At 44.8% G+C, this 22,858-nt stretch overlaps 1 protein-coding gene and 1 long non-coding RNA gene across 8 annotated transcripts in view; one reads left to right on the top strand and one right to left on the bottom strand.

Annotated features, from left to right (window-relative positions):
• MYO9A (myosin IXA) overlaps positions 1 to 14,615 on the bottom strand; it is a 1,154,601-nt gene extending 1,139,986 nt beyond the window's left edge. For all 6 annotated transcript variants that reach the window (XM_069624659.1, XM_069624658.1, XM_069624661.1 and 3 more), the window contains exons 1-2: positions 14,511 to 14,615; positions 5,476 to 5,574 (exon numbers count right to left, since the gene is read on the bottom strand). The gene's annotated coding sequence lies outside the window, so the exon portion shown is untranslated. The remainder of the gene's footprint in view (positions 1 to 5,475; positions 5,575 to 14,510) is intronic.
• Positions 14,616 to 14,643: 28 nt separating this feature from the next.
• Positions 14,644 to 22,858, top strand: part of LOC138504277 (uncharacterized) — a 152,996-nt gene continuing 144,781 nt past the window's right edge. The window contains exon 1 of one of the 2 annotated variants that reach the window (XR_011279815.1): positions 14,644 to 14,751. This is a non-coding gene — a long non-coding RNA (uncharacterized lncRNA). The remainder of the gene's footprint in view (positions 14,752 to 22,858) is intronic. The other variant, XR_011279816.1, reaches the window with a different exon arrangement.

The raw sequence follows: 22,858 nt of genomic DNA, 5'->3' as shown, positions 1-22,858 counted from the left end.
CTGTAAAGGGCTTTCCCCCCCCCCCGATAATGTGGTAAGAAGCTTCCAAAGCATTTGCAGGTACTGAGGCCACGTTTTAACAGTGTCTTTCTGCTTGTGTATGCCTTGCAGCTGCCCTACAAACAAATCCCTGGTCTTTTTGGCTAATGTTTCCAAATGCCGCCTTACTAGTGTTGGCTTCAGGCTTGCTAATGTAGCGCCACAAACCACACACTGCAGCTTAACAGCAACTGCGATCCATGTGAACCCAAAATGCAAAAAGACATATTTCCGTGTTTTTGCATTTCTCATGTCCATTTCCACCTCTCCTTCCACTTTTCGTTTGAGATTCCGACCATCTTTGGGCACTAGGAACTATCCAGTTCTATGTGTCATTTCTGCAATTTAACAGCCGAACACAAAAAAAAAACAGATTTTTTTCCCGTCCCTTTTTGTACTGGCTTGAAAGTGCAGAAATCACATACTGCCCCCTCCTACCCAACCCACTCATCAACTCGTCATTCGGGGGGGGGGGGACCCCAAACTCCCAATTTCCCCACCCACCCAAAAAAACACATCCTACCCACATGGGCACAAATACAGTCCAAAACTCACCTCTGCCTCCTGCGACGACTCTGCTGGGGTTCACAGCGCCCGTCAGCCCCTGAGCGCACATGTGCGACAGGGGTTTGACAAGTATGATAGTTTGATTTACAAAGACCACTCTGTGCGGTCACAGAGCGGTCTTTCTAAATCGAACCCCCCCCCCCAAAATTGGTACAGTGAAAAACATATTTTCACTTACTTCCAACAATCCATCTAAAAAAAAGGCAAAAACCCCCACGTTTATGTCATGTTATTTTTCAAGTCTTCAAAAATTAAAAATGCTTCAAAAGATTTAAATTGACAAACACCACATAAGATTTAAGTCCCCAAACGAAACCATGTGAACAGATTTGGGGGGGGGGGGGGAAGCAGAAATGTGTCAGAAATGCTGCTTGGATTAAAAACACCACATTTATAGAAGTCTCAGAAGTCTCCCTGTTCAGATCGTGAAGTTCTAGCTCAAATTTTTTGTTGAAGTGTGGTCCAGGCTGTTAGGGAGAATTCTCATAAATGTGCTAATTTCTGCCGCCTTAGAGACCCCCAGCAACTTTATTTTTACCTGGAGTGTGTGTGAGCCTTTCTTCCCACTCTATCATGTATTTAGATGTGCGTTTTATTCTTGGGTTCTTTGATTATGGAGCCTAAACAACTCCATAAGCATCTTTTCATTTTTGTGTCACAGCACCCTCAGTGCAGTGACACAGGGAAGCCTTTCAGGATGTCCCAAGGTTTAAATACCTTCTCTGGGATAAACTACTGTTTCCCAGAGAAAGTAAAGTTAAATTGACTTTACTAGTCTTTAAATTCCTAGACCCAGAACACACTACCTTCCAATAGAGTGCTAAATTCCTAGAGCCAGCACACACTACCTTCCAATAGAGTGCTGGAGGGGTTACCTAGTAATCATGTGTCTAGAAACTCATGTAGCAGTCAAATGCTACCCTTTCCTATCAAAATGGCTGGTGGCAGTGGTTTTACAATGAACTACCATGATTCTTCCCCGACCACAAACACCGTCAGCTAAAAATCACGGGATCCATGTTTTTCAAGATGGCGTCTGAGCTTCCTTTGTTTAAACAGGCCCCAGTCTTCTTTTTTCGCCATTTCTTTTTGGACAGGTCCTTCTAGAATTTGTCTCTGCATGCCAAACCAGGTTTGGTCCCTTTGTTCCTACGCCTTTGGCGGGCTTCAGGACTGAAGACCGCCTCTTGCGCCTGAGTGTCTGGGGTGGGCAGGAAGTGAGGGAGGTGCCCGAAACTCCCTGTGCTTAGTCTCCTAGGAGACCCAAATGCACTCTGGCTGGCTGACTGTCCGGCAAGGACAGCCAACCTGTTGGGTGAGTGACAGCTAGGCTGGAATGAACGGTAGAGAACTGAATTAAAAGGCAAGTCTCTTGGCTTGGAAGGCAGAGTCGACCACTGGAACGAAAAAACCAAAGACGAGCTGGAAGAGGACGGCTGCTGCAACTCCTGGACAGTTGGTTTGCCCGGTGAAGCCCTGCTGCAGGTCCAAAACGCCCAGTTCAACTCGACAGAGAAACCCCTTCAAGGACGACTTCTTCCTTTGAGTTGGTAGGACCAATCAACTCGTAAACCACCTGGATACCATTCTCGGAGCTGGTTAGGATTAACCAGGGAGAAGGACACCAGCATGTGTGCTTGAAGGACAGCTACTGGAACTGAAGATTTGCCAAGCCTGCCAGCTTTGTGACCAGTCGTCGTGCAGTGCAGTAGTCCCCCGATATCCTCCCTCTTGTCCCCACGACTAAGGAATAGCGAGATCTGCAGGAAATGCCAGGAACAGAAGTCTTCAGCTGCATCTTTTTCTTCATTGTAAGGTACTGTGAAAACTCGAGAGAACTCATCTCTCACTGCAAAAGTGCGTAGAACGGTGGCAACTTTTAGGCCCAATCATCTTGTGACCCAGCATACGACCCAGCATACGAACCTTTCTTCCACAAACTACTTCAGAGAACTTTGGCGAAGACTTTACCGTTTAATAACCAGAACCGTTTTATCCTATACAAGACATTATCCCATTGACTTTGGCCTAACCTATTGAATTGATTCCTCTGGTGAACGATTTGCCCTGTTTCAGAATCACCGATATTCGTTTGATTAACCTATGCCTTTTTACTCCTACTTTACTGAAGTTTTGCCCTTACTTCAGGGGAGCTCAACTGTTTAAGTAATCAGTACTGTAGTATATTTGTGTGATATAACTTGCCTCCTTTTAGTGAATGCTTTATAAAGGATTGTGTAATAAATTAATAAGTGTTTTACCAAGAAACGTTGAGAGTGTCTATTGTGATTGTAGACCTCTGTGTAACAGCCCTTACAGCTCACATTCCTCTTGAGATAAGCCTGACTGCTCAGCCCTGCTACCAAAAACTGTAGTACAGACCTATACCAAAGGTTGGTTTTGCTTACACCTGTAGTCCTAATTGTATGTGGCGGTCCCAGAGGGTACTGCAAGCAATTCTGCCTAACACTGGACTAGGCCACAGATCGGCGGTGAAGACCACATCTGGATGCACAGGGCCAATATAAAAACCTTCACCACCTTTACTCAACCAATGATAGACAGGGAAAAGAAATCCGTACTGGCCTGCATGACTGGGTCAAGTGCTTCACTGGATTTTTCTTGCTGGGACACAGGTGGTTAGGTTGACACTGACGCTTGGAGTAATCCTGCTGCAATGAAAACAGTCAAGGATAGATCTGCAACTCCAAAATGAGCAGGGTTTAATGTTAGGGAGAATTCTCCAGAATGGCTAATTTCCGAGTCCCTCAGCAGCTTTACTGGATTTCTAGGATGAATTTTTTCACCTGGTAAGAGTGTGAGCCTTTATCTCGCACTCTCACATGTGTTTTTGCTGTGTGTTGTACATTCTTTGCTCATGTATTATGAAGTCTCACCTACTCCATAGGCATCATCTTTTTACTGTGTCACACAGCACCTTTAGTGCATTGGCACAGGGTTGTCTTTTTAGACTTCCCACTTTAAACTCCATTTTCTGGGACTGACACCGTCTCACAGAACATGTAAAGTTACCATTGACTTTACTGGTCTTTTTAAATTTACAGACCCAGTACAACCGATCTTCCAATAGAGTACTGGAAGGGTTAATAGTTATCCCTTTTTGTCTGTTTCTCAAGGAGCATTATTTAGTTCCCCTTTCTCTAAGATTTGGATGGCGGCAGTGGTATCTACCATTTTTATTCTACCGCAAACTATGAACATAGCCTCGGTACAGTTAGAGGCTATGGTGGTAGCATCAAACTCTAACCCCGCTGGCCCCCATTTATTTTTATTTGGTTCCGGTCGGGTTTATTCGCCATTTCTTTTTGTAAACGTCTTTCTCGCATTTCACTCTGCGCGCCAAAGCAGGTTTGGTTCCTTTGTTTGCCATCCTTTGGCGGGCTTCTGCACAGAAGCCCTCCATAGGCGCCCGAGTGTCTGGGTGGATAGGATTTGAGGGAGGGGCTTGAGGCCCCCTCCACAGAGTCTCCTTGGAGACCCAAGTTGCACTCTTGCTTGATTGGCTAGGTGACTGTCCTGCCAAGACAGCCACGCTGCTTTGTGAATGGGAGAAAACTGCTTAAAAGCTGGTCTCTGGGACTTGGAAGGCAGAGTCGCCACTGGAACGAGAGAACCAACAAGGAGCTGAAGGAAGACGACTGCTGCAACTACTGGACATCCTGGTGAAGCCCTGCTGCAGGCCCGAAACTCTGACGACAGAACATCTGCAAGGAATCTTCTTCCCTTGAGCTTGGTGGGACCAAGCAGCTCACCAAACACCGGCCTCCGTCTCCTGGTCGAATTTGCTGTGCATCACTGCAGTGAACCGATAGTCAGGAGGAACGGAACCAGTTTGGGTTTTAAAGGAGCGCACCTTTTATTCAACGCTTTACTCTGCTGCTGGCTTCTTCCCTGGGCAGTGCAGGACCCTCCAGTCTTCCTCCTTCTCACCGCGACAGTCGCTTCAGGAAACGTGAGCCTGCAGGAACAACCGCTACAGCATTCTTCTTCATTTAAGGTACTGTTCAAATCCGGTCGTTCGTTCCATCCGACCGCAGTGAAAGTGTTTGAAATCTTTCGCCTCTCCAAAGGCTTGTCCTTCTCTACTCTTTTGAATAACTTTTCCTCCGACCAACTCCGTTTTGAACTCTTGGCAAAGACTTAACCGTGAACTACTCTGAACTGTGTGATCCTCTGCAAAGACTCTGAACCATTAACATTGTCCCAGGCCTATTGACTTGAATCCTAGCTGTAGTAAGCCTTTTCTAGATTGCCCTGCCTATCACTTGTTGGTTTTGTCGATCTTGAATAACCTTGTCTTTCCTCCCCTTTTAAATTGCTGGAGTGCCATTTTGCTCACACTTCATTTTTGAGCTTAACTTGTCCAGAATTGATTGGGTGGTGGTGTAGTGTATTAAGATTGTGATTTTCTGCTGCTTTATAATAGTGAACTGTTTTATACCTGATGGTGTAAATAAATGTATATTCTTTTACTCAGAAACCTTGAATCAGTGTTTGTTTGAACCATAGTAATTGCTGTCCTTTGTAGTCTTAATTGTGTGTGGTGTTCCCAAAGGTTAATGCATATGATTCTGCCTAACACTAAAACCAGCTCTTAGGTGTTAGGCATGAACTAGTAAGCAGGACATAGCGCTGGGAAACCAGGAGAGTACACAGTGCACTGTAAATGCAACTCCCACATGAAACGTGAACTTTCAGTACTGCCCCCAAACTGAACATGAGAAAGGAACAGCCTCAAAAATAGGTTTGAAATCCCTGACTGTGACTCCTACTATACCTTTAAAATTACCCCACCATAACCGACAGCAAAATACAGTAGTTTTAAAAAAAAAAAAAAGACATTCTTACCGTTGGCAAGTCTTAATACAGATGTCAGGATTTATTATGGTGCCATTGCTGCTGGGGACTTTGCTGTCCAAGATGGGATGATTAAGCCAATTTGTGTTCCTGCAATTGAAAAAGTACAATAAAAAAAAAATTATAGGACGTACCAGATTGACCATACCAATATTTGTGCACTACACTTCCCCCGCACACAAAAGGGACCTAGAGTGCAGGGTCCAACCAGGAAATCTCCACAGTTTGCTATAGGCTAGTCCACCCCAGCTGGCAGAGAGAGCAGTCAGAACACATACCTGAAAACGTAACTCGTACTCAGTCACAGAGACAAAAAAAATAGAGCGAGCGAAAGAGCATCAGCTTGTTATATTTTACCCTTAACAGTTGAGAAGTCAAGCCTGCTGGCATTCCAATCATTCATCTACATATCTTACATAGAATACGAGGACGGTAGTTCGGAAACATCAAGTAATAGCCATGTAGCTTATACTGCAGTTAGGTGACAGTGCTGAAGTAGCAGCAGACTGCTGCAGCTTCCATGCCAGACACGAGGGCCCCCGGCTTCTCTGCAACATGGTGCCACATGCAGGCGAAGGCCTGGCACCCACAGCAGGATGATATACATGAATTCCACTTTAAATCACTTCTATAGCAGTGGCGCACCCAAAGTACTGTTGGTAATGCAGTGATTTTAGTACATCAAGGGATGCATAGACATGGCTCCCGGGGTAGCTCAGCAGGTTGACACGACTATTGCGGAGACTGTGTTGAAGGTTGAATTTAACCAAAGCAATAAAAACAAAAAAATATGCAAAAACTTGTTAAATCGAGTGACTTTCTGCAATTACTTAAGTGCTATAAAATGCGTGGCCAAGGGATGGTTTGGGGTATTTCTGCCTCTGTTTGTCACCCATGAACCCAGTTTAATTTCCTAATAACTGCTGTCAGCACAACGGAAGCATTGATTTGTAAACATAACACCTTTATAAATATAACCTGTGATAAAGCAAGGGGCACACAATTTAGAGTATTGGTGTGGTGCTCAAAATAACACATCTCAAAGAAAACTAGTAAAAGCAAGTTTCAGCGGCTTTTGAGTTTGGAAATTACTTTTTTCCAATGAATGTGTAAAACGCACATTAGAACAATAATGTGTCCAGCTTGTAGAATGCCTGCTTTCAACATTGACCACCCTCCTCCCCGCCACAGTGATGTTCATGGCCCATCGATTTCCGTGGTGTCACTTTCGGGACAGAAAAAACGAAACAGGATGAGCAAACAGAGCAAGGAAATGCGTGAGTGACGGCTGGGGAAAGGAGCCCTCCCTACCGAAGACGCTTGCCGAGAGGAGATGGGCCCCTGAGGGATAAAGGCCGGCCTGGCCAAAGTGCTGGGAAAAAAAAAAAAAAAAAGCCAGGGTGGGGGAGGGGCGAGAATTCTTAGAGCGGGCTACAAGACTCAGAGACCGCGAGTACAGATGCGTTTGCGCCCAAAAGCATCAATAACGAAACCTCATCTTCTCGCTCTACAGCAAAAAATCAGTACTCTAGCACGTTGAAACTTTTGCAACAAAAATTCATGGGGGGAGTGGCTTCCTGTTGAACTGACAGACGTCGAAATGCTGCCCGGGCTACATTACAAGTAAGCTCAGCAGAGGTTCCTCTACAGGCCGTTGCAACGACAGAAAACGGGGAGGACCTGCCCAAAACACCAACATTGATAAAATGGAATTATATCAGGCAAGAAAAAGGACGGTCTGATGGCCAATTAAGTGAGGACATTCTACAGAATCGTATTCCAGAGATGACAAACGAAACGACCGCAACAGCGGATCCCCCATCATCAAAATAAACAGCAGCCTGCCTAAGGCCTAAAAATCCGGACCAGCGGACCAAGGTTGGCTTAGAGAAAAGTCAACCAGACTCAATACCTGCATCGTTTATTGAAAGTAGCCTTCCAAGGCAAGAGCTTGGAATGACACCGACAAATGAGGGAACTCAAAACAGGATGGCATCTCCACACGTGGCTAAAAAAAAAAAAGAACAGGAAGCTAGATTATTAAAAAAAATATATATATATTTAAATCCTTCAGCATGCGTTGACCTTGGAGATTACTCCCCCGAGGAGACGGCACAGCAACGTTTCTACTCCAGTTTCACGAGATACCCCTTCCAAAAAAGTCGACGATGTCCATTATGTCAACGGTCACAATTGCGCTAGCCTCTTTTTGTAAACTATACGAGGCTATGAATGATGCCCTTAAAGACAACTCAGCAATAATGTCATCCATCCATTCAAAACTAACACATCTGGAGGGTTATATTGAAGCCAAATATCAGGAGAACACCAGACACTCAGAACTAGTAACAGCAACAAGTTCAACTCAAACACCAGTACGAGATTCCTGGGAACAGAGTTCCGAAGTGGCCACATCAGCCGGCACCCAAAAGGAAGTACTGGCACTAACCCAAACCAACGGTAGAGCAGCTTACGTTTTGGAAGGCATTATCCCAGATCTGCAGTCACAAGAGATGGAACCTGCACAAAAGAAACCAAGGGAGAATGGGGCTATTGCAAGAGATCTAGGGCCTTTGGTTCTAATTGAGCCATTACCCCAGCAAAATCTCAAACGTAGGGCCTAAGGCATCCTACGGGATCTTTGGACAAAATGGGCTAGGAATAGCAAAGGATGTGATGGTATTTAGAGGGAATAAAGAAAGCACAAAGGGAACAGGTTACGGGGCAGTGGCTCAGGACGTTGTGAAAACCAAAGCCGACCTTCAAACAAAAATACATTTTAAAAAACGACAATACTGAAATTAAACATAAAAGAAAAAACGGGGATTTACCACAAGAGACCACGAGAACTGAACCTCTGGCCATGAACTTTGTAGACAACGAGCAAATGAAGGAGTTACTGGAGCCAAGTGTCTACCCGATTGAAGACTCTGAATCAGAGCTAACTCCCATGCCAGCTGTAAAAAGAAAAACGGATGGCCCGCAGAATGAACTAAAGAAAATGGAACCTAAAAAGTAAAAAAACAAAAAATTAATAAGGGAAGCAAGAAGAAACACTGCCAAAAAAAACAAGATCGAGGCTCCAGTCCCCAGGCGGAACACAGGGGGACAGTGAGGCGGCCCCACAGAAGCCAAAGTAAAGAGGATAAAGCTCAGTATAAAAGGCCAGCGAGAAATCTAGAGCGAGGCGTGAGAAAACCAGGAGTAACTCTAGGTGACACAAGAGTGGGAGATTCAGTAGGGAGGTATTCCTCCCGTACCCGACAGACTAAGCAAAGACACAAGGAAAACTCAAAAAGGGAGTTCATTGAGCAGCAGAACCACACATGGTCCCATAAAATAATATAGGAAAGGAGTACAAAAGACCACAAGAAACCAAGAAAAGTGTGTCTTTAGACTTGAATGGATCTCCAACAGAACAAATAATGCAGTACTCAACCGAAGGAAGGTTATACAACTTTGCGAACAAACTGCAAGCCTGACAAGACTGCACTCAGAGGACATCCCGATTGTTGAACCAAGGGAGGAAGATAATAAAGAGTGCTCCTAATTCCATATTGAAGCAACTAACCTAAGGACCCTCTTCATAAACTCTATAGGGGACTTCAAAAGGATGGGTTATGAAATTAAGGAGATTCATGAACCAAAGAGACAAAAGTTTGATATGAATCAAGAGAGAGAAAGAGAAAGATACATGGGCAGAAAAGCTCACCAAGAAAGCCCAAGTAATACAATATTGAAGAACCTAGACTATAGATTCACAAGAACCTACATAAGGATGCCTAACCATAGTCGGAGGGGGTTTCTTCGAAATTGTGAACGCCGTCCATCATATGAACAGACCCTTAATGAATCTTCGCCAACAAGGCGAGACAGCAGACTCTCAGAAAAAGCTAAAGAGATTCCCATGAGGCCCTGCCTTCGGGAGAAACAATAAAGACAATGAAGTGGCAAACAAAGAGCATGAGATTCCGAGAAACCACCAGCACAGGCGTAGAGAGGAAAATGAGCACCAACCTCCCCCAAAGCAGAGCATTTGGAGTCCAGAAAAACTATAAATTCTTCTAGCCACCAACATCGAAATGCAGGGAGGTTTTGGGGCTTGACCTAGGGGGAAAGTCAGAAGAAGAGTTGCACCAAGGAAAAACTCAGTGTGCTCATGGAATACCTGAGGTTTCGGACATTTAACTACGATCTCGGATGTTAACCTGGGCGACTTTGATATTGTCTGTCTCCAAGAGACAGGGTTAACTACAAAGCCTTACCTTGATGCATATGACCTGGAACTCTCACCAGCAATTAAGGGGGAGGTTGGTAGGCCCATTTCCAGGCTCCTAACCACCATAAGAGCAGGAATCGGGTTAACGCTAGATTCTACACTTCAAGCCACGGAACTAATTCATGAAGTCTTAGTTTTGTGGAATAGACAAGAGCCCCAAGAAGATCTAACTAAATTTGAAAAGATTCTCCTAATCAACACTTACCGGAACCCGGCCAGAACTGATACCGACAAATATACGCCATAGAAGACACCCTTGAGAAGCCAACACCACCCACTAAATCAATCAAACAATTTCAGGCGGCTTAAATGCAGTGTGCATAACAGAGAGGGCAAAGGAGGCACACCTTCATTCGAGAGTGCATTCATAGCTTAGTGGCAGAAAATGGAATCTGCTAATGGATGTATACGATCTGCATAACCTCCACAAAATAAAAAACAAGCAAATACCATCAGTACCGACATGGGAAGGAAAAGGATTGGGTCTCACGATAGATCACACGTGTGTCTCAAGAAAATTGCTGAAGCAAATTGAAGACGTGAGAACCTTAAACAGAGACCATAACCTAGCAAACCACTGGAAAGTCACACACCTGAACAGGGAAAGCATGCTTAATAACCTGGAACCTTGTAGGGGGAATACACGCCTTAGACTAAAGAAAAAGAAATTGTCTCCTTGACATCTGACTATCGCCAAGCAAAGGAACAGTGGGGAAAAAGAGGCATAGAAGTTCTTGCCTATCAGCCCTTCCTCAAAGTATACAAAGTTAAACTGCAGAGCTCTGACACCTTAAAACCAAAGCTCCACGTGTACAACAAACTGTTAGTACCTAAAAGGCGAATGGTAAGGCAAAGCAAACGCTTGGTGAAAAAAACAAAAAAATCCATTATAAATAACTAAAGCAAAAGGAGGAGGAAAATAAACTACAAAGCCTGGATACTGCAGCAAAGAGTAAATTTATACCAAGCAGACTCTGAAGCAATGCTGTGCATTCGGATTGGCAAAAACTCCAGGGTCTTCTGGACCCTGATTGAGCCAGGCGTAAATGAATCAACAACACTTGATAACAACGTGGCTGAACAAGCTTGGATTTCACACAAGGAATTATATAAATCTTTGGAAAACAAATGCCCCCTTGTCACGCCATCGGTTAAAGTGCACTGGAACATCGCCAGTGACAAGAAGACAAGATCAGAAAATTAAATAACTCGAGCACCGGGCCCAGATGGGTTAACTAATTATAACCTGAAACAGCACCCGGAAGCCTGGGCATCCCATATAAGTGAGATATTCCAGGACTGCGTAGACTGCAGTGCAATTCCCTCAACATGGAAAACGCCATTGTAGTGCCAATCTTTAAAAAAAAGGAGACAAGAATGATACAAGGCAATATCGCCCAATCGCTCTACTGGATACCATCGGCAAAATGTTTGGTTCCTTAGCTCTGGAGGGCTTTTGCCTCCGATAATTATGATCCACTACAGGCGGGCTTCGTGGGTGGACTGGGAACTTGAGCAAACATTCTTCTTGAAGGCAAAAGCACTTGAAGCCAAAACACGATTATGTCTAATCTTCGTGGACTTGGTGCAAGCTTTCGACAGAGTGAATAGAGAAATCTTGTGGCAAAACCCGATCCATCGAAGGTGCCCAGGCTCAATTTTACAGCCTATCCAGGCTTTGTACTCACAGACCTCAATGAGAGTAAGGCTAAACAAAGCTGGCCTGTTATCAGATAAGATCATAACAGCGCGTGGGGAGAAGCAAGGATGCCCTCGAGCGCCAGCTTTGTACAACTCTTACATCGCTGACTATAGCGACTCCCAGGAATTAATTTGACCATTCCCGCCGTCGTTGGGAAATACAAAAATCCTCTATGCGGACAACATAATACTGCTTGACCAAACCCCTGTCAGGTTACAAAGACAGATGGATAACTTTAAGGTCTACCTGAGAGACAACAACTTGGAACTCTACGAAACAAAAAAAGAAGGTAATGTTGTTTGGAAAAAAGGAAAAAAAAAAGTCTCAAACTGTTCACAGAGGGCAACAGGCTGGAAAATGTCACCCGTTTCAAATACTTGGGGATAATACCAAGCAACAGTAGAGAAGAAACATCAATGCAAGACCATCTACGAGCAAAGAGAACCTTAATAGTCCAAACAAAAATCATGAACAGAAAGTTTGGATGTTTCTCATTAATGCCAATCCTGAAATTCTTTAGATCAAAAGGTGATCCCAAGTATAGTTTTTGGAGCTGAAGCGATTCCATATGGATTAAGCTTGAGGGACTCTTTTGGTGCCAAGTGCTTTCATTGCCACAGTCAACTCCTATGGTGTTGATGCGACGTGAACTGAGTTTGTCCTCCCTGAAAACAACCGTTGAAAGAAGCGGTCTGATGCTATACAGGAAGCTCATTCAACTGGCTGCGAAACGAAAACCAAATGCTCACAAAATGGAGATCAAAGAACAGGACCTCCTCTCCAATACAGGGAAAGTCAATAAAATTATCCTACAAATGGATTGGATAGAGACGCTGAATGCAGCCTGACAAAGGATCTGCCATATAATCCAAAAAAGTAAACTAGATTATACCATACCTTGTGAAAATCCTAGACAAAGCTCTAAGAGTAAGTCTCATGAAAATTTGCCTGAATTTAATCAGCACAAACGAGATCTTAGCGATCATGCGACAGGTGGACTCAAACAAATGCCGCTTCTGCACCCAAGATAATCAAATCGAGACAAGCAGGCATCTCCTTGTATCCTGTACAGACCTCTCAAAAGAAAGATCCACATGGCTAGGCCACCTGCTTAAAAAGGTATATGTTTATGATGAACAGGAATGGTGGGCCCGCTTAATAAGCAGTGAAAAGAAAAAGACGAACTGGGTCATCGCAGTGGTGGGTTTCTTCGAAATGATTGGCTTGGTAGCATAAGTGACAAAAATTATCTGACCGGTAGAGAAACATTCACTTGTTCGTCTAAGCTGATGAGAGAGGAAAGATGCGACTTCATAGCTAATGAACTTCATAAAGCAAATGCACTGGAGAACTTGAATTGCTTCCTTTTTGTAAAAAAAAAAAATTGTTCACACGATTAAATAAAAAAAATAATAAAAACAGGGTTTCCCCACAGACTATCCGCTCTTTCACCATTAGCTAGAGTAATTGCTCTTCTTAATGATTCTTTCAGTCTGCTTAAAATACTCCTCTTCATGAGCTCTGATCGCAGTGTAGACTAACATTGCTGTTGGTAGTTTAGGTGCACAGATGGCTGGTACGGTTTGCTCCCGTGCGGGTCGGACTGGGCCATGGTCTCAGGCACCAATGAAAAAGTGACCCATAGTTGTACATTGCAATTCATTCCTTTTCTGATCTGACCCTGTTTGAATAGTACCCAAGGAGAGCTTTTTTTTTAAATAAATAAAATGGGAAGCAAATTGTGCATTTTAAAGAATACTCAGCAACACTGGTCAAAACTATTATTAACATAGTGAAGTCACCAGTGCCAGGGAAGTGGAATTGATATATAGTTTGGAAAAGCAGCAGCATGAAAGAAATTTCTGCCGTTTAAAACTATTATTTTGGACATTTCCTTTGATAGGAGCTGAACTGCGAGCTCCGCCCCAAACCCCGCCTCTTTGGGCGCCGCCCCCCTCACCTCCGCCCCCACCAAATTGCTTTCATTTCCACCACTGGATGGCGGCATGAAATTCCCTCGGCGTGTGCGCAAGGCCATAAACCACTTATGTTTGGGGGTGGGTGGAGCCGGGGATGAGGATACCAGCCAAGAAGACACACAAAGATCCGCTGTTGCTGCAACTAAAATCGAAATAGGAAACACAAACCCATCCCGTTCCCCTCCCTTGCCGCGCTCTTAAACACCCGTGTATGAGCTCAATGTAAATAAAAATATCAAATATACCAGGCGCTTTCCCGAGATGAATAAGCGCGTTATAAATGCCCAATAAAAAAATAAGTGGACCACTCCTTCCTCCGTAATCCTCTTCCTTAGCACGTAGACGTCCCACGTGAAAACGTCACGACGACGTAACAGAAACAAGTCGTTACGTCGTAAAGGCATTTCAGAAAGTAATAATGAAAGCAATACAAGGCCTCCGTTTAGCCTTCTCTTACACACATTGCAAAGGGGTAAATAAACAATCCCCCTCCCCGGGGAATGCCAAATCGCCCCCATGCAGGAGAAATAAAGAACTGAACTGTTATTCTGGAAATTCGTACCCATATGCGTCTGTCTGTATAAGACACATATCCCCATCTGCTGCACATACCAAATCCTCCAACCCCCTCCCTCCCCCCTCCAGCGGGGAGGACAACTAACCGTCCGCTGTACTGTTCACTGGTACAGTGGCAGTCCCATTGGGACGGGAGGAACGCACTGTGCCCAGCCCCACTCCATAAAACACATCTCCCACGGGCAAATCGCACAGCTGCATGAGAAAACCCCAAAACGAACTGAATCCACCTGCATTTTAAGTAAACCGATGCACAGTACAAACCCCAAAATATACAGAAATAGCCCCTACCCAATATTGCCTCACCCCTTTGACGCCCATTACACATCCTCAAAAAACACTGAAAATAACGAAAAAAAAAACTGAATCCGCCTGTACTTTAAGAAAACCTCACCCCTGGTGCATATTACAAACCACGGAAATACCCACTTCCCAATATTGCCGCTCTGCACTAAAGTAACAATCATGAAGAGATAACTTTAAGACTTACCAAATAACCACCACCTATAGGAAATGTTCTTTGGAACGGAGGAATCGCTCCTGCAACGCCTTGCCTTCCCTCTCTTGCAAAAAAGATGACAAAGTGACTGTGAACGTTGAAACCCACGTGATGCAGAGCAGCCCACGTGATGAAGTGGAGGCGGGCCTTGCCATGCTCCATTTCTCGAATGGGAACTAGAAAACTACCCTCTACGAAACGCCGGGCATGTCCAGGTTCCAGGCGGCATCAGGTGAGTGCATGCAATCCAGCTCTTGTAGTGAATTTTATATACATTTCTTTTAGCATCCATCAACTTAGACGTTCTTACCCCTTTGTTGTTATATTGTTAAGAGGAGCCCTTTGACAACCTCTAGGAATGCACGCTGAAGCTGTAATGCCTTGTATTGTACTTATCACTTGCTGAAACGAAATATTGTAAGTACGTGATTTTCTAAACATCTGGTTTTGAAATTACACGGGACAGCCTGTTGTTGGCATAGACACAATAGCTGCTCCGAAGCTCATTTACGGTACGGTTCAGGGTCTGCAATGCCCGCACATGCAGTAACTGCTGTGCAGCTGCTACACAGACCCTGCTCTGGTGTAAGTATATAATACCTGCACAGGCTAATGCTCACAGAGGCAGTAACTGCTGTGCAGCTGCTACACAGACCCTGCTCTGGTGTAAGTGACTATATATATATAATACCTGCGCTGGCTAATGCTCGCAGACGCAGTAACTGCTGTGCATCTGCTACACAGACCCTGCTCTGGTGTAAGTGACTATATTATATATATATATATATAAAAACATTTTAATTCAACTATTTCTAGTTTTTACAAGTTTGCCGCCTGATTAAGAATTTGTCTTTTTTGTTTTGTATATTTTAAAATTATTTTTCTTCTTTCCCGTTTCCTTTTTTTGTGTGTGTCCTTAAATGAGGTTAAATCAGAAGTAGTTGTCCTTTAATTACAATCAGCTCGTGTTTAAGCTATTTTGAATCCAAATTAAGACTTAGAAGGAAGTTCCCCACTGCTATGACTGGTTTGGTGTGTTCCCCATTCATCAGATATGCCCACCAATATTCTTCTTCCAGACTACAGAAATAGGTGTAAAGGTGTCCAAAATGGGTTTTCTGGTAGTTAATAGACCTTTACAGTTAAGGAGCAGATGTTTTAGGGTTTCCACCGTTTGATGCTCCTTACAATATCTGCAATTGTTGGATTTGGTTTTGTCCCGAATCGCTTGAATTTCCATTGTTTTTAAGATATTCAAACTGGCTCTCATAAAAGTCGAACACATTTTCTTGTTCGGGTATTTCACCAGATAAAATACAGGCATGTTTAGTTTCTGAACTGGTATAGGTAGATGAGATGTCAATGTATTCTTCCCAGCCATCTCCAAAGTTTTGCACCAATCCAATTCTCTTAGTTTTTTTGCAGTTTTCGTTGGGTTTTCCTCAAGCTCTTTCTCTGAGCTGTTAATTTCCTCCAAGAGCAGCAGATTTTTGCGGACCCATGAAACCAGAATCTTGTTGTTCCCTTTATTTAATTCTGTCTTTATCATCTGATAGATTTTCTGGGTTGGGACTTGTGCTTTCCTGAACAGCATTAGACCATTAAGGTCTACGGTGGCTTTTAATGAAGTTAGGCTTAGCTCCCGCCTAATTGATGCTATCGGGGTCGAGGATGGTAAATGTAGTGTTTTCATCCAAAATAGGCCTTCTATTTTGGTCCAGAATTCTGATGGAATAGCTGACATTGCTTCAGCACCATAGATTATTGCTAGTGTTGCTTTCATTTTATAAAACTTGATTGCTGATTTAAGGGAGAATCGTCCAAACCTTCTGTCCATCATCTGTGTTTGGATGCTTAAGGTTTTAGTTTTTTGACGGATTAATTCCTGCATGGGCTTTTCTTGTACACTGGTGCTGATTGTGACACCTAGATATTTAAACGCTTGCACTCTTTCTAGTTTTTCATTAACTAGGTGCCATGTTGGTGGTGTTTTCTTTTTAGAGGTTGTTGGTCTTTCTATAATCATCACTTTAGTTTTTGTTTGGTTTATCTCGAGATCGTTCAGTGTAAGATAGACCAAGATGTTGTCAAGTTTCCTTTATAGGCCGACGGCAGTCTGGTCAATCAAAATAATATCGTCACCGTAGAGGAGTCTGGCGATCTTTTCTTTTCCCAGTGATGGAGGGAAGGTTCTGATATCACTTTCTGACATTTGAAGGTCTCCAATACAAGCCTTATAGAGAGCCGGGGGCGAGGGGGCAGCCCTGCTTGACCCCTCTATATGTTGGAATGCTTTGAAAAAGAAGTCCCATCTTGTTGAGTCTTACTTTCACAAAGGTATCCGTGTGAAGAGCTATAATGGGTGCCAAGATGGAAGGTGGACAGCCCCATAAGGAAAGTATATATACGTATACCAGCGCCGGCTAATGCTTGCAGAGACAGTAACTGCTGTACAGCTGCTACACAGACCCTGCTCTGGTGTAAGTGACTACATATATAATAATACCTGCGCAGACTAATGCCCGCAGACGCAGTAACTGCTGTGCAGCTGCTACACAGACCCTGCTCTGGTGTAAGTGACTATAAAATACCTGCGCTGGCTAATGCTCGCAGACGCAGTAACTGCTGTGCAGCTGCTACACAGACCCTGCTCTGGTGTAAGTGACTACATATATAATAATACCTGCGCAGACTAATGCTCGCAGAGGCAGTAACTGCTGTGCAGCTACTACACAGACCCTACTCTCATGTAAGTGACTACATATATAATAATACCTGCACATGCTAATGCTCGCAGAGGCAGTAACTGCTGTGCAGCTGCTACACAGACCCTGCTCTGGTGTAAGTGACTATAAAATACCTGCGCTGGCTAATGCTCGCAGACGCAGTAACTGCTGTGCAGCTGCTACACAGACCCTGCTCTGGTGTAAGTGACTACATATATAATACCTGCGCCGGCTAATGCTTGCAGAGACAGTAACTGCTGTGCAGCTACTACACAGACCCTGCTCTGGTGTAAGTGACTACATATATAATAATACCTGCGCAGACTAATGCCCGCAGACGCAGTAACTGCTGTGCAGCTACTACACAGACCCTGCTCTCATGTAAGTGACTACATATATAATAATACCTGCAAATGCTAATGCTCGCAGAGGCAGTAACTGCTGTGCAGCTGCTACACAGACCCTGCTCTGGTGTAAGTGACTATATATATATATATATATATATATATATATATATATAAAATACCTGCGCTGGCTAATGCTCGCAGACGCAGTAACTGCTGTGCAGCTGCTACACAGATCCTGCTCTGGTGTAAGTGACTATATATATAATACCTGCGCCGGCTAATGCTTGCAGAGACAGTAACTGCTGTGCAGCTAATGCACAGACCCTGCTTTGGTGTAAGTGACTATATTATATGTACACCTGCGCCGGCTAATGCTCGCAGACGCAGTAACTGCTGTGCAGCTACTACACAGACCCTGCTCTGGTGTAAGTGTCTACATATATAAGCCCGCAGAGGCAGTAACCGCTGTGCAGCTACTACACAGACCCTGCTCTGGTGTAAGTGACTATATTATATGTACACCTGCGCCGGCTAATGCTCGCAGACGCAGTAACTGCTGTGCAGCTACTACACAGACCCTGCTCTGGTGTAAGTGTCTACATATATAAGCCCGCAGAGGCAGTAACCGCTGTGCAGCTACTACACAGACCCTGCTCTGGTGTAAGTGACTATATTATATGTACACCTGCGCCGGCTAATGCTTGCAGAGACAGTAACTGCTGTACAGCTGCTACACAGACCCTGCTCTGGTGTAAGTGACTCTATATATATATGTATATACCTGTGCCAGCTAATGCTCGCAGATGCAGTAACTGCTGTGCAGCTACTACACATACCCTGCTCTGGTGTAAGTGTCTACATATATAAGCCTGCAGAGGCAGTAACCGCTGTGCAGCTACTACAGAGACCCTGCTCTGGTGTAAGTGTCTGTCACAAAGTGTTTGTGTAGGGGTTATGGAGTTCTTTCTGTGAATTGTTTGCCGATTCTTGTGGCGTAGTAGTTATATTTTTTTGTAGTATTCTGTTGCTTTAAGGACTATTGCTTTGTACAGTTTGAGTTGTCTTTGGTATTTTATTTAGTCTTGTCTGGTGTGTTGTTCTCTCCATTTTGTTTCTATTTTGCAGTTGTTTTTTCAGTTCTTCTGTGAACCATTTTGCTGCCAGTTTTTTTGGTGTTGCTTTGAATGTTTTAGCTGGTGCTAATTGGTCAATGGCCTTGGTGATCCAATTGTTGAGCGTGTCTTCTGTTGTATCTATGTTTGTATCGGTGGGATCTCTTTCACCTAGGTTGTCGTGGTGGGTTGATAGCATGGCGGCCTCGACCGCTAGTTTTGTTGCAAAGTTGGGGTTGTAAGAAGATGGTTTGTAGATCAGTAGGAATACTATGTTGGATTGGTCATTGAGTTCTATCTTGATTAGGAGGGATTCATAGTCTTCCGTGTTGGTTGTGATGATACAAGATGCTCAGGAGTGTTTTTTGTGTATAATTGCGATTCCACCTCTTCACTTTTCTCTGTTGGCGTGTATTAATTCATAATTGAAGGGTATTGCTTCGTTCGCGATGGCTTTATAGTTGTCTGATAGCCAGGTTTCAGTAAGGAAGAGCACGTCTGTGCCTCCGTCGCTTAGGAGGTCATTGATTTCTGTTGAGTGGTTTGCCATGGATCTAATGTTGAGGAGGCTGCAGTGTAGGTTGCTGGATTTACCTTTTGTCTTGTTGTTAGTATTGTTTGTTCTGACCGGTGTGTTGTTGGTTGGGTTTCCATTCCAGGTGGGTTTTTCCCAGTTGAGTCTTTTGGGTGGGGTGGTTCTTTGTTGGTCAGTCTCTTTGTCGAGTAGACCGATAAGGTTTATAGTGGGGTTGGTTCGTTTCCGGGTGGTAAATAGGGTAGCTACCCCTCTGTTGTTCCAGCCTTGGTGATATAGGGAGTGTAGAGTGAGTGTGATGGTTTCCAATTTGTTCCTTGTTCTGGTTGGGGTATTGTCCATGGAGGAGACCGGGTTGTGATGGTTTATTAGTTGTCATCTGTTTGTGTCCTTGTTGGTCTCTATTCGTGAAGCTTGTTGGCTGTCGGTTCGTTGTTGCTGTGCTGTTTTTGTTTACCACCTTGTCATATGTGGACAGGTAGCGAGCATTGTAGTCTGTCTTTGCTCTATTATTTGTATGTCTCCTTGGGCCATCTCAGATGTTTGTCGAGTTTTTTGGGGTTGTGGGATAATGCTGGTCCGTGCCTTCCCGGGTGGTTTGGGATTTCTTATTATTTCTGTTGTCTTTTCTGACTTCTTTGTCTTTTTTGTGGCGAGGCATGATGTGTGGGTTGTGTTCCTTAGTGGGCGTCCTCTTTCTATTGGTGTTTTTCATGGTCTTTTGGGTTTAGTCTATGCTGTTTGTGGTTTGTTGTTGCTTGTATTTGGTAGGTTGTGGGTAGTTGAGACCTCGGTTGATGGGACTTTGTGGTTCCGTTTGGTTATTTCTTCTTTCTTTTTTGGATCCTTTTCTTTTTTTATCCTGGAGGTACCTTTCGTTATGGTTGTTGATTATTGGATTTTGCGCAAAGCAAACTTGAATAATGTTTGAAGGAGTGCATGTGAATACTGCCATATATTGGTGCAGTCATATTGGGGAGAATTCTCATTTCTGTGCTAATTCCCTTCAACCTTAGAAACCCCCAGCTCTTTTGCTGGACTGTAGGATTTTTTAATTTTAACCCTTGAGGGAGTGAGACCCCTTTCCCACTGCCTCATGTGTTTTGATCTTTGGATTATGTGTTTTCACTGTTTTGGGAGTCTGACAAACTCCATATGCATCTACTTTTTGTATGGTGACACACAGCACCATCAGTGCAGTGTCACTGAGAAATCCTTTAGATTTCTCATAAGGTTTAAAATACCTTTTCTTGTGTAAACTACTGTTCCCAAGAATAGTAAAGTGAAATTGACTTTACTTATCTTTTCTCTTTGTGGGTCCAGCACACACCATCTTAAGTGGAGGGCTGGAGGGTTACCTAGTAACCCCTTATCCCACATTTTCATGTAACATTTGTATGTTGCCCTCCCTACTTTTAAATGGCTAGTGGCAGTGGTTTCATTTTTCCTACCATTGTGCTTTTCTACAGCAGGCTGAACCCTCAGCTGCAGTATAGCACCCAGGGGTGACCATTTTATAAAAACGGCCCCTGTCTTCTTTTTTTTTGGCATTTTCTGTTTGTGAGGTCTTTCTTGGGTTTTACTCTGTGCGTCGAACAGATTGGAGCCCTTTGTTTGTCTTGCCTTTGGCGCACTTCAGCCCTGAGGCCCGCCTCTGTTTCCAGTGTGTCTGGAAACACAGGATGTGAGGGAGGATCCCGAAACTCCCCTGTCCTTTGTCTCTAGGAATGCCTGAATGCAACCAGTCCTGAATGGCTGGCTGGCTGGCTGGCGGTCCTTTCAGGACAGCGACCCTGATGTGTTATTGACAGCCTAGGCTGTGCAAGAATGGGAGAAACCTTCTTAAAATTGAGGGTTTTGGGACTAGAGGCAGAGTCGACCACTGGGAGAAACACCCAACGAAGAAACCGTGAACAAAGCTTGCTGCATCCTCCTGGACCTTTGAGTTGCCTGGTGAAGCCCTGCTGCTGTGCTGAAACTCCCTTTTCAGACAGAGAAGCTTTGGAATGGATGACTTCTCCCCTTGGGTTAGTGGGACCAACTAACCCAGAGACAAACTCAACTGGACCATCTTCCCTGTCTGGCTGTACTTCTTCATTGCTGCAAGAACCAAGTGCCAGGGGTCGAGTTGTCATGATGCTTACCCCCAGGGAACCAGACCAGGTCCAGCAGCCCCGGGAGCAGGCATCACGTTCCCGGGGAAAGGCCAAGCGACCCCTGTTAGGGGCCATCTGGACACAGTCCTGGCGCCAGGCTCATAAGGGGAAAACTTACCTGGACTTACCTGATGCAGACCATGCTGCAAGGGATCCAAGCCCTCAAGAGGCCTAGAAGGGACTACTTTATCTACGGACTCTTTTGCCACTCGGGTGTGGCGGTGGAGGAATACTTACCTGGAACTACTTTGGAGACTATTTAAACCACGCCCGAAGAGCAGCACATGCTTCGCGTTATTCTGCATCCAGCAGCGTAACGCTCCCCCGTGCCTGCAGCAGCATCCAGACTTCAGCCACGCCCGCCTCAAAACTGGAGCACCTAGAAACAAGGGAAAGAAGGAGAAAGGTTAGAACAAGAACATTTACCAGCTTCCAGAGCCATCGCATCGTCAAACCAAAGGAAAGACTTTATTTTTAAAGACGTCGCATCGCCAGCAGCAGCGCCGCGCTGCCCTCACCGTTCCTCGCAACATCTTCATGTTTCACTGCAGCCTCCTGCATGTTCCCACCGCATTCCGGCACCTAGGGGGAGATAAAGACAATAAGGCGAGCCAAGGGAACATATAGAGGAATACTGGTTAGCACCCTAAGACCTACCTGATTTACCACCGGGGGAACCATTCCTCTCCTCGGGTCGGCGCAGCTCCCACTGCACCATCGCCGTACCCCGGCCCCTAAGGGGAAACAAAAGCACAACAGGGTGAATCAAAAGGACAATCAAGGAGAGCTACCTCCCGCCATAGACTTACCTAATTTTACCGCCGGAGGTATAACTCCTCGACTCTGGTTTTCTCCCAGCACCTGAATAAAGGAGAAGACCACAGATTACGGGATTGGATAGGAGTGATGGTCAGGCATTTGAACTCTTGCGAACTGCATACTTACGGCGTCTTGCCGGGAGAGTCAAAATAGCCCTGGAACTCACCAATTCCTTCGACCAGTGGAGCAACTGGTCCATCACGCGCCCCTGCGCTCGAAGCACGATGGAGAGCTCACCCCTTCAAACCATAAGGTGAGACTTTAGAGGGGACCTCGGAGGTGGTCATGGGGGAGAACAACGGGGGTGGGGGGAATTTACGCTCAACTCCACGGGTGGTTAATTCCCCTTTCTCCATTCACTGAAGAATACTCCTACCGGCCAGACAAATGACACATCTCGGCCCTACGCATTACGCTGGAGGAGGCCGCAGCAGCCCAGATCAGACCGGCGCCTCTGTGGGAGTCAGGTGAGCGTAACAGAACGTGAAGCCTACCTACAATTTCCCACCCGGGCGTTATGGAAACCTCAGAAACTGACCACCTGGCCCAATTACTAGGGGAACTGAGGGCCGAAGTGCATTCCGCCCGTCAAGAGACCAATACTCTTAGGAGAGAACTGATCTTGTCAAAGGAGCGAACTGATG

The sequence above is a fragment of the Ambystoma mexicanum genome, chromosome 11 (assembly GCF_040938575.1).
Source record: "Ambystoma mexicanum isolate Mex_15411 chromosome 11, UKY_AmexF1_1, whole genome shotgun sequence".
Lineage (NCBI taxonomy): Eukaryota > Metazoa > Chordata > Amphibia > Caudata > Ambystomatidae > Ambystoma > Ambystoma mexicanum.
The sequence above is the reverse complement of the archived record's forward strand: the minus strand, read 5'-3'. Positions and strand labels throughout refer to the sequence as shown.